The 17,094-nt window shown below is 47.1% G+C and overlaps 1 protein-coding gene across 2 annotated transcripts in view; it reads right to left on the bottom strand.

The window, feature by feature from the left end:
* Window positions 1–17,094, bottom strand: part of GNAS (GNAS complex locus) — a 180,376-nt gene that overhangs the window by 141,093 nt on the left and 22,189 nt on the right. The window lies entirely within an intron of this gene.

Below are 17,094 nucleotides of genomic sequence, written 5' to 3'. Positions count from 1 at the left end.
TAATCAAATAATTAAGCTCTTTAAATGCTGACACTCGCTACTTCATCCTTCTGTCTTAAAGCTGCATTCTTAGGCATACTAACTTGGAAGCAAGTTCATCTGGGATTAGGTTTTAGCAATACAATACAGTTTTAAAATCCAGTGAATATTAAGCATTGCTAACAGGAATGCCTTTGAAGGGGGAGAGAACCCTCTCTTCATTTTCGTTTGTTTTTCAACCCAAACCACAGCACTATGAACATTTTTAGAATATTCCTAGAATATGTTGTCTGGAATTTCTCACACACTCTCCTGTTGATTATTATTACATCAGGCTGGGAAAAGTTCTTATTACTCGAGAAACCCTAGAAACGAAATAAGATGCCAGGACTCAAACATCTCAGGAAAGACCTGCGGGTCTCAGTAAATAGGAAAGAAAAGAGTTATGAGCACAGTAATTCAGAGGCGGTGTGGGGGGTCTGTGTTCTCTCTGTTCTCCAAAGCTGTCATTATATTGTTTTATTTTCTAGCTGAAGTGTTCGGGGTAGCTTAGGAAGCGGGATGACTCGAAAAGTCAACATGGAGACGAAACGAAACGCAAAACTTCCAAGTTGTTTAAATGCCTCCCAAACTGGGGGTCTGGAAGGCAGTTGCCATGCTCAAGATATTCCTTGTGCAAAACTTAGGAAGTAGAAGCCCCCCCAAACCCCAAAACCAATTTCTCACCCCCTTTACTGAGCTGCTACATAATTGGGAGCGTGTCTATTTGCCCGAGCCCTGCATGTTTTTGCCTCACTTATCTAGCCCAGTCAAAATAAGCACCCGGTTTGCCTCCTAAACTGGGGGGAAAGAGGGGAGGGAGACAGTCAGTTCTCTGCAAATCTCTGCCAAGATGTAGTGACAGCCCGTTCCCCAAGCCTCTTAACAACCCCCCTTCTCCCCCCACCAAGCTTGCCCTATCAAGTTTCCTCACTTCTAATTCCACCCATATCTCACTTAAAAAATAATAAGATTACTCTTCTGTGATTGACTGTTCCCTCTCCCTATAAGGGAGGGGGCCGGTCAACCCTGTTATTCTAAAAGGGGGTTTCAACAAGGTCTCTCTGCCATTTTCTAACTGCCCAGTCGACTGGCTTCAGAAACTCAGAGAAAGTGCTGAAACTTTCATTCCCTCTCTTCCACACGCAAGCAGATCTGCTTTCTTCTCTGCACCCCCTTAAATACACAGGGTTGTGGGGTTTTTTTCTTTCCCATCCCCTTTTCGAAATCAGAAGATGGAGAAGGCTAAAGGTTTCCCTCAGAAATCCGCTCTGCAAACCAAATCCTGCAAAAGATTTACTACCATTCCCCTTCTTATTCTCCCGGAGTTGAAATGTTGGGAGAAGGGAAATGATATTCCAAGCTGGTCCTAATGAAAGCCAAGAAACTATTTAAAAACAATTCTTCTTTTTTAAAATAAATAAAATAAAATAAGATAAAATAAAGTAACAACCCCCAAGCCTATCTGAAATGTATCATCAGTAAGTAACATCTTTCCCGGCAAGAAGATCTAAAGTAGAACAAAACCGACCAAACCTATCTGTATATCCCCTTCAGTAGCTCAAAAACAAATTAAACCAAAGTAGACGGGATGGGGGAGGAAGAAAAGATTTCTTTCTTTTTAAGCCTCCACTTTTCTCCCTGCCGTGTACAATGCCTCAATTGAGCCTGTTTAATTTGACAGAAAGGGGGTTCTTGCCTTTGGGAGGGAGGGGAGCCCCCCTCTTACAGCAGGACCATGGATGAGGACAGGACTGGATCAGAAGGAAAAGCGTTCCCTGGGGAGTTTCACAAAAGTACCACACATTTATTTTCAACAGCTGCTATTTTTAAACCAGCTCTTGCTATTTTTAGAAACACCAGCGGGGTGTGTGTGTGTGTGCTTTTTCTATTTAACAACTGCTGAACTCTGACCTCACCCAGGCAACTCGCTGTTCCTCTTCTCCCTCTCCCACATAAACTCTCCCAGTCACGCCTCCCTCCCTCCTGTCCCCCCCCCCAAAAAAAACACCTCTCCCTTTTCTTCTAATCCGTTTCTCACATGGCAGGCCTCCCCGGTATCCCACAGCACCTTGGCTTAACTCAGCCTTCGCCAAACTGAAGCCCTCAGGGCATTTTGGGACTACAACTCCCATCAGCCTCAGTCCAAAAGACGTGGAGGGCACCAGGCTGGCGAGGCCTGACTTAACCCTTAACCACAGAATTGTAGAGTTGGAAGGGACCGCCAGGGCCATCTAGTCCAACCCCCTGCGATGCAGGAATCTTTTGCCCAACCTGGGGCTCGAACCCACAACCCGGAGATCTAGAGTCTCTTCCTCTCTCGACTCTCCCTCACATAATGTCTGCATAGAACTGCGAGGACATTGCTTTCCCCCAAAGAATGCTGGGTAGTAGTATTAGTCACAGAGCTACAATTCCCAGCACCTTAAAGGATTATTTGGGGAAAATTCTGTCCTTCGAAGGCATGTTGTGTACACAGCCCCTCCCCGCCCCTCAACAATACATACTAGCTGCTCTCTCTTCCTCGGACATTCATGCATACTTTCCTTACAATGCCTCGGCCAAATAAACCACAATTCCAGTTCCACCCCCTCAGAAATACTTTCCCCACACCTAAACATCGCTTTCCTCTCACACGGCCTCTGAAATGGGGATCCGAGGAAGGCGCTTCTTCTCCCTGCCACGTCAGAATCCGTTCCGCCTCAGGAATGGAAACGAGCCCCCTTGAAAAAGGGGGTGTCCATCTTCCCACATATAGTGACAATAGGTGAAACCGGATTTCTTAAATCCAATTTAGGCAGGGATGGATTCCCCTCCCCCCTCAGAAACCTGGTCACCCAGCTGCCTAAATAGCAGCATTAGCAGCAGCAGCAACAACAACAACTGTGTTTTCTACTGTACTTGCGAGGCTTAAGGGCTGAAGGTTTAGCTGCTGAGCACCTCTCTTGGAATGTAGAAGGGCCCAGGCTCCCTCTCTGGCTGGGAAATATCCCCCTTCCTGAAAACATAGAATTGTAGAGTTGGAGGGGACCTCAAGGGTCATCTGGTCCAACCCCTCCAATGCAGGAATCCTGCCCACAGGTGGGCTCAAACCACCAACCTTCGGGTTAACAGCTAGACGCACTAGCCCATTGCACGACGTACAGAGCTACTGCTGCCTGTTGCTCTAGAACTGCTGAACTAGACAGGCCAATGCTCTGGGTCCAGCTGGGTCCATACATTTAGAATAAATGTGCTAGGAGGAATCCACACCATGATCAACTCCCACCTGGAAACCAATGTCCCAACTGTGGACGGACATGTGGATCCAGAATTGGCCTCCACAGTCACTTACGGACTCATTGTTAAAACCGTGTTTATGGAAGACAATCTTATGAGTGATTGAAGAAGAAGAGGAGCTACATTTAGAGCAGGCATGGCATATGTTTAGAGAAACCTGGGAACCCTAGTTTGTTAAGGGTGCTTGGAATTGTAGCTCTGTGAGGAGTAGACTATAGTTCCCAGGATTTTGTGGGGAAAGTCATGCATGGCACGAATGTCATCTATGTTTCTCGCGTTGTGTATGTTACTTGAAGCTCAGCGGTGCAGAGAAAGCAAATGGAGAGACATTTGTAATGTGAAGGAGAACTTCCACAGTAAAATTTCTAATACCAAGACTGAGCAAGAACTGGGTGCATGCAAATATAAATGCAAATCGGGACTCACTTTGTTTTTTTCTCCCACAGCTTGAGCCAAGGGCTTCCATTTTCGCTGTGCCGGATAGACATATCGGCCAGCAATTCAAATGCCAAAACTCAGTAGCATGACTTTCCCCTTCCACATGCTTCAGACAGGGCAGCTGCCTTATTTCAAGTGTTAAAGCATGCATCTATATTCAATTTGTTGCGCAAATGCAAAATTCAATTCCATATGCATTTATCCAGTGCTTTTTTTTCTGGCGGGATGCAGGGGTACACAAACCCCTAAACATTTTGTGAATCTTTGTACTTTTGTCCATTTACTGCATTTATTTTTCCCAATTTGAACTATAAAATGGTGATTTTCTTGAGTCAAAACAAGAGTACCCCTAAACATTTTTTTTATAAAAAAGCACTGCATTTATCTCTCTCTTTATAAAAGCAGAATCAAAAAAATTTTAGATGCAAAAAAACACACACAAATTTCTATACTGCTAAATCTAGAAGGACTTATTCTCAAAGCATTGAAAAAAACCCCTCAAAATGTTTAAAAATTGCTCCACGGAGAATGGGATGAGTGGGTTAGTGACGTTACTGACCTAGAGCCAATCAGGGCTGTTTGGAGCCAACTTCAGCTAGAAACAAACAGAACCAATTTTCTCCCAAACCCAATTTCAGAGCAAGGGCTAAGCATCTAAATGGGGAAAAAGGATCCATTTGCTTTCACACTGAGTTTACTGGTCAAATTTGGCCCAAGAAATACCAGCTGCCTTGGGGCAGCTGCCTGTGGGCGCCCAGTTGCTGGCCCCTAATCTAGATTAATAGGCACAAAACAGGAGGCACCGAACCCTTCTCTCCTGCTTTAGAACTATTGATCCCCCCTTTCCCTCCTACCCGCCAGTTTCTCGCTCTCCCTTTCTCCATCTCCCCCCACCCCAAGCTGGCCCCTTCTACTCCCCTCTCACAAGCAGAACTCCCCCCTTCCCTTGGAGATTTGTTGTTGTTGTTGTTTTAAAAAACCCAGGAACTAAATAAATTCCACCTTGCATCAGAGTTGGCAAAGCTACTTTCTCCAAACAATACAGGAAAAACAAACCGTCCCCTTTTCCCCACCCTACACCGCCCCAGGCCGCTTGCGGGCTTAGGATGGGGAAGTTGTGCAGGGTGCAAAGTCCTCTTTTGATCACCCAACAAATCTCCTTTCACTCCAGCTTTCATCCTTCCCTCCAAGCGCATTCCTGCCAAGAAGGGGGACGGGAGGGAAATGAAGCAAACAAACACCACTGTTGCTACGTTTTGCACTTTATACCCTTTTATATTTACAATCCTCTCTTGGGCTAAAAATAGCAACTCATGATCCATTTATAACTGGCCGGACATGCCCTGGAGCGGGCTGGGCAATGGGGAAGGGGAGGGCTCCCTTGCGTTCCATCTACCTGAGCTCATGCTGCATTTAAAGGGGCCACCCAGCCACCCTTGGCCCCGATTCCCTTCTGCAGAAGCACTGCTTCCTGCTGGATTTTATAGGACTGAAGGTGGGTCTTCTCATGGAGAGACTCGCCTATGAGGAAAGACGACAGCGTTTGGGACTTTTTTGAGAAAAGATGAGAACGAGGTGACAGGGCAGAAGTTCATAAAATTACGGTACACAGGGCACAGAAAAAGCGAGCCGAGAAAGTTTTTCTCCATCTTTCATAACACCAGAATTTGGGGACATCCACTGAGTGTTGGAAAATTCAGGGCAGATTAAAGAAAGTACAGTCGTACCTTGGATCCCAAACACCTTGCAAGTCGAACGTTTTGGCTCCCAAACACCGCAAACCCGGAAGTGAGTGTTCCGGTTTGCGAACGTTCTTTGGAACCTGAACATCCGATGCAGCTTCCGATTGGCTGCAGGAGCTTTTTGCAGCCAATCGGAAGCCGCGCCTTGGTTTCCGAACGTTTTGGATGTCGAACGGACTTCCGGAACGGATTCTGTTCGACTTCCAAGGCACCACCGTACTCCTTTGGGCAGTGACTGGTTAAATGATGGAACTCACTGCCACTGGAGGCAGTAATGGGCACCAGCCTAAATGTCTTTTAGAAAGGATTAGACAAATTTGTGGAGGAGAGAGCCATTGAGGGCTCCTAGCCCTGATGGCTATGCTCTGCTTCCACAGGCACCAGTCAGTCTTGAGAGGCAATGGAGTGCCCCTCCGGGGGTAGGGTCAAATCGCTATGTAAGTAGCACCAAAGTGACCTCCCCGAGGTGCAAGCCTGGGCAGTGTGTAATGGGGGTCCTGGGCTGCTGGATGACAAGACCCCGCTCTCAGCTACGCTGATGTGGTCCAAGGAAAGCAGAGCAATACGTGTGGCACCACCTTGGCTACAGGAGTTGCTGGAAGGAGGCAACTCCGATATTCCTGTAGGCCAAGGAAGGGGAACCCCTGACCCTCCAGATATTTTTGGACTACAACTCTCATCAGGTGCAGCCAGCATAGCCAATGGCCAGGGATGATGGGAGATGTAGTCTTTGGAGGGCCAGAGGTTCCCTACCCTTGCTACAGGCTGTTTTCAGAAGAAGCGGAAGAGACAGACAGTACCAAGGAGCTACTAACTCGGGAACGCTATCGTCAAGAGGGTGAGCAAATGCAGACACAGGGAAACGTCACGCAGAACACAACGAAAATGTGTGAGTGGCTCACACTTCCTTTACACCACCCATGTGCATCCCATCCAACGCCCCGAGATGCACAGATCTCCCTTGATCTCCAAAGAAGCGCCAATGTGCATTCTGGGAGCGCCTTAATCGTTGATCGTGTTGCAATGGCAATGCAACTTGTGAACAGACACGGCTGTCTTCGCCAGCACTGTGCCCTCCAGATACCTTGGGCTACAATTCCTACCAGCCCCCAGTCAGCCCAGCCATGGTCTAGGGCATGGTATTTTGAGATCCAACTACAGTCGTACCTCGGAAGTTGAACGGAATCCGTTCCGGATGTCCGTACAGAAACGGCTTCCAAAACGTTCAGAAACCAAAGCGCTGCTTCTGATTGGCTGCAGCAAGCTCCTACAGCCAATCAAAAGCCGTGGAAGCCCCATCGGATGTTCGGGTTCCAAAGAATGTTCGCCAACCAGAACACTCACTTCCGGGTTTGCGGCGTTCAGGAGCCAAAACGTCTGAGTACCAAAGCGTTCAGGATCCAACTGTTGTCCAAAAGGGTTGGTTTTACCAAGGAAGATTTCCTAAAGCACATACAACGCACTCTGTGATTTAAAAAAAAGGCGCTTACCTGCTGGTGCATTCTTGTAGCAGGATGTTCCACACCTAAAATCAATGTGTGTGTCGCACACAAACACACACGTGTCCACACAGTTTCCCCACACAGAAGTGACCCCGGATGCTTGCGTCGTCATGTGGCAAAGCCGCATCTCAAGCAGATTAATTAAAACGGGAACACCTTCCTTCTCTGAAAGCTAACGGCAACTAGTTGAGTCAGGGGCTGCATTATAACCCGCGCTTAATTGGCACAAACAGCAAACACCAATTAGTTGCAGATCACCTGGAGTGCTCAGGCCTATTTTTAGCCCTGAAATGCGGGAGCTTGTCTAAACCGTTTTGGAATATTTTACCGTGGAATTAAGGGTGATGGGGTGACTGGATGTGAACATGAGCTTTCAATCTTGGCTGGGCACGTTAAGTCAAGTGACAAACAACTACCAATGCACACACCCACACATATCAAATTGGTCTTAATCCTCATGCTGCAGTTTAAGATTGTTGTACGCCTGCTGTTCTCATAATTTTTTTTTTTTAATGTGGGTTTTATTATGGGGTTCAATAGCAACTTAACATTTTATAGAGCAAAATACTGTGCATTTTACCTCTTTGTGGCCCACCCTTGGCCAGCTCTCCAGGGGCTGCATGCCATACCAGTGGCTAATAGTGAGTGTGCACACACCTTTCCCTCCCTCTGCAGCTGATCTGTGAAGGTCTGCAAAGGGATGGGGTTGGCCACACTTCCTGTTCATCAGATGCTTGGTCTGATAAGTGGGGCGGAGGCAGTTCACATCTCCATCAAGGTGCTGGGCTGGGCAGGCAGGTTTAAACATCTCCATCCATCCCAACACCATGCCTGTTTTAATATTCTGCGATTGCCATCAGAATCAGTCGTTAAGAGTCGTCAACAGGCTCATCACAGCTATCTGCCAATCACCCATTCCCACCACCCTTCTGAGTAATACCCCTCCCCACCTTCTCACTATATAGAAGGATCTGGCAACTTCTGTTTCAGTGTATCTGAAGAAGTGTGCATGAACACGAAAGCTCATACCAAGAACTAACTTAGTTGGTCTTTAAGGTGCTACTGGAAGGAAAAAAATTTTTTTGTTTTGATTATGGCAGACCAACACGGCTACCTATCTGTAACTGGAATAACAACCCTGTAAGGGAGGACAGAACTGCACACAGAATTGCCTGAAGATGATAGCCGCCTAGGCAAGATTTGAACCCAAAAATTCCCAGCTTGGCCACTACAAGCGAGCTCTTTTTGGCTTGATGCCGATACAACTCTGCCAAACTCTAAACCATGGTTACAAGATCAGAAGAAGGCTAGAGGCTGCGGGGGCTCCCTCTCCTCTCCAGCTCAAATCCCCACTCCCTGCTCTGTTCATCCTTCTCCGTGGTTAAAGGCTTCACTTGTGCCAAGGCTAAACCATGGTTAACGCTAAACAAAATCCTCCTCAAGTAAGAAATCCTGGAAAAGGTTAACCATGGTTAGTATAATGTTGAACCATGGTTATATTTGCCAAGAAAAAAATGGACAAAAAACCTATGTCCCGGGGGTGGGGGAGACAACAGAAAGGAGCTTGTAGCCCACTCCTGTTTCCTTAACCATGGTTAAGAATCAACAGGGTTAGGCCTGCACTGGGCCGTTGATGTAAGCAGGTTCTTAATCATTTCTGCAGTGCTGACGGAGCTTTGCTTCTAGCATAAACCAAGCTGGTTTCACTCTAGGCTTGGCCATAAAGAAGCAGACAGAAGAACGCTGCAGGCCAGAAATCGCAAGGCAGAAGGAAGGGTCTGCTATACATGGGAGAGATGGGATGCTTGCTCTGGGTAACAGGAGGAATGCTTGCAATGCATTGGGGTGGCCAACCCCACTCAAAATGCCCGGAAGGCAGCAGGTATGGTTCAAAGCAGTACGCAACAAAGGAAGACAGGTAATCACTGGTGGTGCTAAGCTGATCATAAGAGGAACTTTTACCTGGTTGGGGCGCTCTGCTTTTTTTCTTGAAGAGAAAAAGGAACACAAAATAAACATATTTTTCTTCCCGTTTATCCCTGCCCCCCCCCACCTCCAATTTCTTCTGTTGTCTCTTCTGTGCCGGCTGGGGTTCCTGGCAGTCAAAGCCCAAAATATCTGGAGGGCATTGGGTTGCCAAAGGCAACACAGAAACACACAAACTATCCCATCAGATAAACACCTAGAAGGCTGATCGCCGAAGAATTGATGCTTTTGAATTATGGTGCTGGAGGAGACTCTTGAGAGTCCCATGGACTGCAAGAAGATCAAACCTCTCCATTCTGAAGGAAATCAGCCCTGAGTGCTCACTGGAAGGACAGATCCTGAAGCTGAGGCTCCAATACTTTGGCCACCTCATGAGAAGAGAAGACTCCCTGGAAAAGACCCTGATGTTGGGAAAGATTGAGGGCACAAGGAGAAGGGGACGACAGAGGACAAGATGGTCGGACAGTGTTCTCAAGGCTACCAGCATGATTTTGACCAAACTGCGGGAGGCAGTGGAAGACAGAAGTGCCTGGCATGCTCTGGTCCATGGGGTCACGAAGAGTCGGACACGACTAAACGACTAAACAACAACTATGTAATTTTAACTACAGCAAGTCTGCAACTTACACAGGGTTTACGTTCCGCGGATCCAAAATCGCCAATAGACCGAATGCGTTAGGTTCAATGGCCAGGGGGATTGCCAGAGTCATTTCCCCCCTTTATTTATTTATTTATTTATATTTATATTTTTCGCCATACATGCAAAGCTGAATGGCCACAAGTTAAATGAATGTAAGCGACTGTACTTTGAAATGAATAACGGGGCATCTTGATCCCATAAGCACATATTTGGGGGGTGGGGGGAGGAAGAAACAATTCTCTCCCTCTCTCATAATTTCACATGCGAATCATCAGCCCAGCGTGAAATTCTTCTACGTGAGCTCTCCCTAAGGTTTTTATTTTCTTGTAGCAGCTCGTGAGAGACATTCAACTGTCCCGACACTTGGTGGCACTGCTGCAATACTTATAATTACTCCTTCTGAGGAACGGTTGGTCTGGTCAGCTTCTGCTGAGGAATGCTATTTTGTCCTGAGCTATCTATAGTCCACTCTTGCGAGCCGTCAGCAGTCCTGTTTTCCTGCACAGCGGCCCTGCTCCTGCTCCAAACAAGGAAGAGATGTTTGGCTGCCCAGCGCAAAAACATTCAAGGCTATGACACGTTATCATCCCATAATATTTGCATGAAGAAATGATAAATTGAAGGGAGAGCAAAAAACACTCTGCTCATATCTGGGTTTACAGAAGAAAGTTCTGCCTGTACTTTTTGCAACCCTCCTCTATGTTTGGAACGTACCGTTAATTGCAGGAAATAATGAACCGTAATGGCAGGAATTAAAGAACCCCCTATAATACAGAGATTTCGGTGTCATCTTCTGACGATTGGCTGATTGCATTTGGATCCCTCCCTTCTTGTCCAATGAGCTCAGGTCAGTGTACATGGTTCACCCCTCCTCCCTTAAATCCCAAAACAACCTTGTGAAGTAGGTCAGGCTGAGAGGCAGTGACTGGCCCATGGTCACCCGGTGAGCTTCATGGCGGTGCGGGGGTTTAAACCCTGGTCTGTCGGGTCCTAGTGCAGCACTCTAACCACTATGCCACACTTCCTCTCCTGCTCCTCTTTCACTAGAGTGTACCCCATTTGCTAGCAGTAATTCACTTATATGAGAGACTTCAGCAGAGCACTCTTGGCAGGGAGGCAGCAAACCTGCCCCTAGGGGCCCAGTATCCAGAGTAAGTATCACTGGGCCCACAACCCAAGAGTGAGATACTTAATTCGTTCTGGAGGTCCGTTCTCAACCTGAAACTGTTCTTAACCTGAGGTACCACTTTCGCTAATGGGGCCTCCTGCTGCCACCACACGATTTCTGTTCTCATCCTGAATCAAAGTTCTTAACACAAGGTACTATTTCTGGGTTAGCGGGGTCTGTCACCTGAAGAGTCTGTAACCTGAAGCGTCTGTAACCCGAGGTACCACTGTAGAGAGGAGGAGGGTGGGGACAAAACCTGTCTGCCTGTTCTCTGTGAGCCTGTGAGCGCTCTGGGCTGCTACATAGATTGCAACCGCAACAGGTGGGTCAGAATGCCACCACAAACGTCTCTAGCGATGCCTTAACAACAGACGTGCAGGGGAAATCTGCGGCCCTGCACTGGACTACAAATCCCATCATCCCTGACCAGTGAATCCCATCAGGGACTGACGGGAGCTGTTGTCCAACAACATCTGGAAGTGGACAGCTCCCCATTTGTACCCTACAATCCAGAGGGGTGTTAGAGGCAGAGTAAACATGCCGCATTGGGGGGGAACCCCACTTCCATAGGTACACTATAGGTAAAACTAGTCTAAGCACCCATTCCCTCTCCCCAGTGAGTATGGAAAATGTAGTTCTGTGAAGCACAGTTACAGTGGTACCTCAGGTTACAGACGCTTCAGGTTACAGACTCCGCTAATCCAGAAATAGTACCTTGGGTTAAGAACTTTTCTTCAGGATGAGAACAGAAATCGTGCTCCGGCGGCGCGGCAGCAGCGGGAGGCCCCATTAGCTAAAGTGGTGCTTCAGGTTAAGAACGGACCTCCGGAACGAGTTAAGTACTTAACCCAAGGTACCACTGTATTTTAGCAGAGCACCTCATCAAGCTATAATTCCCAGGATTCCTTGTGGGAGACTGCATGGCGTTGAAGTGCAAGGCCAATATAATTTTGGTATGTAAATGAAGTGGATGCCTGCCCTGCTTTCCCTGTTCCAGGGATCCTTGGCTGCAGCTGTTAGTTCAGATGCTATTTGATCAATATGCCTAAAGACATACCTGCAGCAGCACTGCGTAGTGGTTAGTGTGTTGGACTAGGGCATGGAAGAGAAGGGTTCAAATCCCAGCTCAGCAACAAATCTCACTGGGTGACCTTGAGCCAGCCACAGTTTCTTGGCCTAGCACTACCTCATAGGGTTGTTCCAAGGATAAAACGGAGAGGGAGAGAACTACCGTATTTTTTGCTCTATAAGACTCACTTTTCCCCTCCTAAAAAGTAAGGGGAAATGTGTGTGCGTCTTATGGAGCGAATGAAGCCTGCGCAGCTATCCCAGAAGCCAGAACAGCAAGAGGGATTGCTGCTTTCACTGCGCAGCGATCCCTCTTGCTGTTCTGGCTTCTGAGATTCCAAATATTTTTTTCTTGTTTTCCTACTCCAAAAACTAGGTGCATCTTGTGGTCTGGTGTGTCTTATAGAGCGAAAAATACGGTATATACACTGGCTTGAACACCTTGGAGGAAAGGAGAAGTCAGACCGCATGCCGTTATCTGCACTGCGTGGCATTCACCCAGAGATCAGCTGACCATAAATCCAAACACCATTTTCACAAGGAAAAGGTTCAATATTTATCGCAGGTTTTAAAAAGAAATATATTAGCATTGTTATTATTACAATCAGAGCAGGACCGCACGCCAACCTTAAAAAGTTTATTTGGCTTTTACAATCGATAATAAAAGTTTTAAAACGGCAGCCGAGGAGGCACTCTGCAAGGAGGCCCAGTGGAAAATTTGATGCTATCTGAGAATAATCCACCAAACAAAACTTACTTGTGTTTTATAGCCACTCAAACAGAAATGAAAAAAGGGGATTCTCACAAAAGGAGAGGATTCATTCCCCTAGAAGATGCAAATCCCCCCCCCCAAATAAAAATACAGTGGGCAAATGATTTGCCACACCCCAGACTGCTCTGTTACTTGTCAGCAAGGCAAGGACTCAGCAGAGCATTACCGAAACTGGGATATTCAGGACTGGGAAGAGGAGGTGAAGAGGGAACAGGGTTTAGTGAGTGAGAAGAGGCTGTGACAGAGGGCAGTTCAGACTCAGAGGCTGGAGAGGAGGGGAGCCAGGAGGCAGAGATGAGACAGAGAAATGAAAACAGAAGAGGAGAGAATGGTTGCAACACAGATGAAGTCCCCGACTGCTTGGGGGGAAACCCTGGAGAGGAGGATTTAGGCTGCTGAGGACTTTCGTTCTTCGCAACTGCCTCATTGGGAAGAGTTGCTGTTTTTGGTTTCTGTGAATACAGAGTTAACTTCATTGACACAGTGGGGTTTTTCCCCCCACCACTGACCTACACCTGACTCCGGCTCCTGACACAACATCAAGGTGGCCTTGGTGGGAGGTGAGCTAGACTTGGTCCCTGTGCCAACTGTAGGCTGGCCCAGGTCTGAATTGGGAAAGATGCTTTGAGTGGAGGCCCCTCTCTGAATGGACTTGCTGTACACCCACCTTGTCCAGTCGCTGCTGGCCATTAACAACCCAGGAAACTGCCTTAGGCTGGTCTATCTTCTACAGCTTTGCACTGTTTCAGGCAGAAATCCTTCTCAGCCTTACCTGGAGGTGCCAGGGACTGAGCCTGGGACCTTCTGCGTGCCAAGCACATGCTCTTCCACTGAGCTACAGCTCTTTCCACTTATTTTGGAGCAGAAGGAGAGACGATGACAGCTACTATATCTCCCAGAGAGAGGACACCCTAAAGGTGATGGGTCTTCCTTTTTACTGCTCTCCCTTGGTGAAGGAGTGGCAAGCGGCAATGCCAGAAGGCTCCAGGGACAGGCACTGAGCCCCACACTGGGTTGTGAACATTGCCAGGTGCCCAATGATGCCAACTTCTAATGCTGCCCCGGACACAAGCTGCACATCCACCTGTACATTTAAGGCACATTTAAAGTACATGTCTTTCCCCCCCAGCCACCCCAAAAATCCTGTCGTTTACCCTTCACAGAGCTACAATTCCTGGCTACAGAAATTAACAGGCTACAATTCCCAGGATTCTTGGTGCTTTACATGTAAGGTGTGTGCACAGCTACTCTCTCTCTCACACACACAGAGATGCACACACTCTTTGCTTTGGCTTGCCTTGCAAGGAAACCCGTTGCCACCAATTCAGCTCCCTTCATGAACCTCTTTCGCCTCAGGGCTGGCAGTTTGGAAAGCCGTCGCCCCCCCCCCCAAAGGCTGGATTTCTCACAGGGTCCTCATTTTGCTAATCACCACCTCCCAGCCAAGTTGATGGCAGGCCTTTCTGGCAACCCCCGTCTGTCTCAGGTCTGTGTTCTTCCGGGAAATGGCACCGTATCCAGAAGACCAAGAAGAACAGACTTGTCTGCAATGCTGCAGATGTTTCTGGACTACCACCAGCCCTAGTCAACATGCATGGGATGCTAGGAGTTGTTGTTCATTGGGAGTTGTAGTTCAGCCCATGAACTGTGATGATCTCAAGAGCCTTTGGCAAGGGCAAGAGGAGGGAGACATTTTTACGGCTGTGCAGAAGACTCGGGTGTGCATCCTTTGACTGAGGCGGAACTGCGACTTCTGTTTGTCCCAAAGTAAACAGAGACTCCTTTTAGGAACTCATCAATGCATTGCTCTTATTCACCCCTTTGCTCTGGTTCACTGCCTTATTCAAAAGGTTGCCCGTAGGGGGAATCCGAGATCTTATGAAGTGTCATGATTTGAGAAATGTGTGGCGAATTGATTTGAGACAAGATTTGCATTGCCTTGGGCTACAGTTGTCAAAAATGAACCACCGCAAGGCGGGTTTGTATGGGCTCCAGGAGCAGGGGCAAGGACAGAGTAACAAGAATGTTTGGTTCCTGGGGAATAATGTCAACCACAAGGGTATCAGTAATACAAACTGAGCACAGTTTGACTTATATATTCTTTTTCCTATAATTTCTTGGCTAGTCAATCATTTATGGATTTTTTTTCCTTCTTCAACACAAGCAGGACATAGCTCAGTCGGTAGAGCATGAGACTCAAATCTCAGGATCGTGGGTTCCAGCCCCAGGTTGGGCAAAAGATTCCTGCATTGCAGGGGTTGGACTAGATGACCCTTGTGATCCCTTCCAACTCTACAATTCTTTGGTGCCATTTTTACACCCCAAAACCAGGACATGTCAGGACTTTTCTTGACGTATGGCAAGCCTAACTCTAGGTCTCACTGCATTTCCCTTTTTTTCTGCCCTTGGCCAGCTCCCCAAATCTGACCCCCCCATTTCATTTAAATCAGACTGTCCAACTGCTAAATAGCTTGCTCCTTTAAGCCTGTGCAACAGAACCCCTCTCCTCCACCCTGGGCACCCACTAAATCTCTTCTGGGGGTTCCTCCAACTTTCCAGAGAAGATCTGAGGAGGCCATTGTGCTCATGCAGGAAACAAGGGGAAGTTTTCTTGTGCAAGCCTTTGTCCTTGCATAACAGGCTTGTGGGTGAACTTTATCTTGCCCTCTCGTGGTTATGTGGAGTTCAGTACAGAGTTACCTCGGGTTAAGTACTTAATTCGTTCCGGAGGTCCGTTCGTAACCTGAAACTGTTCTGAACCTGAAGCACCACTTTAGCTAATGGGGCCTCCCGCTGCCGGAGCACGATTTCTGTTCTCATCCGGAAGCAAAGTTCTTAACCCGAGGTAATATTTCTGGGTTAGCGGAGTCTGTAACCTGAAGCGTATGTAACCCAAGGTACCACTGTACTATTGATTTGCCAGCGCGTCTCTGCATGCACTAACTATGCAATATTTTGGGGGAGCAGTGGAATATTTGCAGTGCACAATAAGGCATATTCTGAATGATTAGGCTGCTGTTCACGGAACAATGCAGTCACTTTATAGCTGCTGTGGAGAAAACGAAAGGAAAAATAATCTGACTCGCCGTATTATTGCCACCACATTGTTATAGACAGAAGCTACCAAATATCACAAGGGAAAATGCCGGATCCCATAGCAGGTTTTACCCAGCTCATTCAGATCTGCCGTGATTTGCAATCGGGAAGGAATGCAATTCTGGGTTCCAAATAACATGACCTCCTGCTAGAGAGGGAAAAGTTCGCCTGCGAGAAAAGGTTTACTCGGGATTCCTTCCAATGTTTCACAGAGTGAGCTGATTTGGAAGTCTTTGCACATCACCATAATCCACTCCCCAGGAACTTGATGCAGCCAAAGGAGGGGCAGGATTAGGGCGAAGGAGATAAGGAGATGGAAAGTGAACCTAGTAATAGCAATCTATGCCAATCTCCAACAGGAGTCTCTCAATAATGTTGTTGTTGTTGATATACTTCTTTTTTTCTGCCTTTTTTCCAGACTCAACAAGGCTAAAAATAAAATTAAGCCTCCCATGAATAAAACACAGGAAGCTGGGGGGGAAATAGTTTCAAAATAATTCTGCTACAATTGAATGAAAATGCTATTAAAGCAAAGCTATTAAAACCTTGATAGTAAAAGCAGCACAGCACTATTAGAAGCCCTTTCCTTTAAAAATAGTGAGTTCCCAAAAGCAGAATAAAAGTCTTCACCTGCCAGAGGAAGGACAACCAAAAGGGAACCAGTCTAGCCTCTCTAGGAAGGGAGTTCCGACGTCTGGGAGCAGCCACCAAAAAGGCCCTCTCCTATGTCCCCATCAAATATGCCTGTGAGGGTATCGGGACTGAGAGAAGAGGCTCACGCAAAGATCTCAAAGCCTGGGCAGGTTCATATGGGAGAACTGTAGTTTTTGCTTGGTTTGTAGATGGCTGCCCTTGTGTGTCTGCCATGCCTCTCAATGAACACAGAAAAGAGGTTGTGTGCATATGCACAGACGTGTTTAGGCTGCTAGTTAGATGAGCTAGATATGTCAAAGAATTGTGGAGTTTCAGAGTTTGATGGAATCTTGTTGCTCAGTGCAGCATCTGCAATGCTGGATTCAACTACAGGATCCTTGGCAGATGGCCCACCAACATGTGTGTAAATAGCTCCAGCGAAGCAGAACTGACCACCTCCTGAGGCAGGTTGTTCCACTGTTGATCAACCCTTATCATTGGGAAGTTTGATAAAATTGCATCTTACATATTTGTTGCTCCACTGGAATTAATGGAAATGTCTTGGCACTGGAGCAGTTCATAGCTAGTCCATCATTAGCTTTTTAGCAACAGGAAAGGAGATCAACCACATAAGTATAAGCGATTTTTCTTCCTGTGTAAGCACACATTTACTCTGCATGAGAAAGGGAGGATTCAGTTACAAAAAATCACTGAGCATCCCCCAACTATATGCTCCAGTCCCTTTTCTTTTC

This window comes from Podarcis filfolensis (genome assembly GCF_964270895.1).
Source record: "Podarcis filfolensis genome assembly, chromosome: 6".
In the NCBI taxonomy this organism is placed as follows: domain Eukaryota; kingdom Metazoa; phylum Chordata; class Lepidosauria; order Squamata; family Lacertidae; genus Podarcis; species Podarcis filfolensis.
The sequence above is the reverse complement of the archived record's forward strand: the minus strand, read 5'-3'. Positions and strand labels throughout refer to the sequence as shown.